This window comes from Pundamilia nyererei, unplaced genomic scaffold (genome assembly GCF_000239375.1).
Source record: "Pundamilia nyererei isolate P.nyererei 1_Seehausen unplaced genomic scaffold, PunNye1.0 scaffold00266, whole genome shotgun sequence".
Taxonomy (NCBI): Eukaryota; Metazoa; Chordata; class Actinopteri; order Cichliformes; family Cichlidae; genus Pundamilia; species Pundamilia nyererei.
In genome coordinates this window covers 758,855-761,507 of record NW_005187667.1, presented here as the reverse complement: position 1 = coordinate 761,507, position 2,653 = coordinate 758,855, and positions in this window count along the sequence as shown.

The following is a 2,653-nucleotide window of genomic DNA, read 5'->3' as shown; positions in this document are numbered from 1 at the left end:
AGCGCAACGAATTCAAATCAATATAAGACTTATTTGTAACCTACATCAACAATTATGTTATGATAACTACAACTACAACAGCAGACTGACCTTTGTGGAAATGCTTGGAGCAGACTAACCTGTGAGTGTTCTGGGACGTTATATTTGGTCTTCGAATGGCTGCAATCCAGGCCATCCGTTGGCTCTTTGTTACTTCGGAAACATGGCACAAACAATTTCTCTTCCACGACGTAATCCGATAAAAACCGTCGGCTTCCCGTGGCTCTCATGCGACCGGCTACTGCAGTTAATAATACAACAGCGTCACTGGGGTACCAGCCACCACTACTTACCATCACTGAGGGTGAGTTGGCCGTCCCCTCCGTTCAACATCATATGAGACGCTGCAGGCGGGTGTGGTGCACCACCAGGGCGGCTCTGTTAAAAAACGGCAGAACAAAATAAGAGACTGGCCAATCGTCGCCACGCTCCTGCGCCGGCCTATCGTGTCGGACAGAAGGTGTGGCTCTCTTCCAGGTATATTCCTTTACGAACTGAATCCAAGAAGTTGGCCCCGTGTTTCATTGGGCCCTTTTCGATCCAGGCTGTGCTAAACCCAGTGACTGTTCGTTTGGCCCTTCCTCACAACATACAAGTATAACACACAGTGAAATGTAGCCTGAAAGACTGCTTTGCTGCACTGTGGTATGAGGTGCTAACCTGTTAGTGTTGGGAAGGTTAATTTTAAAATGTATTCCACTACAGATTACAGAAGTAATGTATTCTGAATACTTTACAACTACATGAATGAACTACTGCTGTGTGATTTATTACTATTACTGAAGGATACTCTCCACACCAACACCAACTAGATGTTTAGATCTTAGTATAAATGAGTAACAGTAGGTGGACATTAGGTAAGGCTGCACTTTCTGCAGCGAAAACAGGTCGGCGGCTCCGAACCGTAGTAAAGGGACCTCTGGCTGATACGTCGGGTTTACTGTCTGGGTCAACTTTGCTAGCGAGAGACAGAGAGAGGCGTTGAAAGGCTCCAACTGAACTTATTGTTTCAGAGGAAAACACAAACGCAGCGTACAGTCGAGTCTTAACAGCTTACTTACAGCTGGGCTCGTCAGGCTGCAGTGGTTATTATTATATTTACATGCTTCCAGCTCCCGTTCCTGGTCGGTGACAGCTCGTACTTTTCCTTTTTCTCCTCCCTCGCTCACAGACACATCACGGGTACAGCAGTCCATTCCCCCTGCAGCACGGACTACACTGCCCATCAGGCTACATCATTCAGGGCTATGCCTGTAACACTCTGCCTGTTGCTTTAATATTAAATAATTTTTGTATAATAATTTTTAAAAAATATTTCTTCACTCACTCACCGTAAGTAGAGGTGACATGGGCCGCGAGATAGAGAGACAGGCATTAGAGCCTCTTATTGTGTATTTTGTTTGGGTTTCCACCAGCGTGGAATCACCAAAAATCGAGAGACCATAGCCTAACATATGAAACAGGAAAATACCGCCATGTAATCCATTTATTTCACCGATTAAACGGGTAACTGTAACGGATACAGTTACCCAAATTTTGTATTTTAAATACGTAATGCCGGCTCATGTATTACGTCAGCGGTCTCCAACCTTTTTTGCGCCACGGGCCGGTTTATGCCCAACAATATTTTCATGGACCGGCCTTTAAGGTGTCGCGGATAAATACAACAAAATAAAACTAGTACCGGTACCGAAAAAAAGAAAATTTATTCATAACACACGTGAAAAGACCCAGGAAAACTGAGTAAACGATAAAAACGATAACAAAATAACGCTGAAAACCGATAAAACCCTGAAAACTAAAAATTTCACACCTGAGCCTCAACTCTCGTGGCCCGGCACCAAATGACTCACGGACCGGTACCGGTCCGAGGCCCAGGGGTTGGGGACCGCTGTATTACGTTACTCCCCAACCCTGCCAGTTGATGAGATCTTGTGCCGTTCCTAAAACACCGGCCTCCAACTCCTAAAGAGACACGGGTGTCCCTAAATTTAGCAAATATTAGCTTCAGGCTAGCTTGCTACGACGAATAGGCTAATACCAGCATTTTACCACAACTTCACCAGATGTTGCTAAAAAGCTAAACTAATGTCCAGTCCAGGGGGACAGCAAGGAAAGATGACAAAAAATGATTACTTACCTAGAGTAAGTTTAGAGAGTCCACCTGAACTTGATGCAGCCATCGAAAGAGGCAAAAGATAAGGTTGCAATTAGTCGGAGGAGCTCATATACAAAGGTTGGTAACGGTGCCCTGGAGCGTTAAGTGACTGACAATTCTACAATCACCAGTTTACACCACTGTACTTAAATACTAATCATTCCTTTGTCTCCAAGGCGAGTCCCTCTGCTTCTCTCCAGGCTTTATGAACAATAACGGTCGGAGATGTCGATCAGTGGTATGTGCACAAAGTTTGAATCAGATATTAATACATCAAAATTGTTGCAGGGGACTACTTGTTATCACTGCTATAGAAAACTTTTATTGAAATCTCTAAAACAAAATCAGCACAAACAAAAATGTTTGACATCAATTTTGTTTGATTTAAGGAAGGTGCGATTGCAACTTCACTCACATGGATGACCGAGAAAATGGACTATTCAATGCACACACACC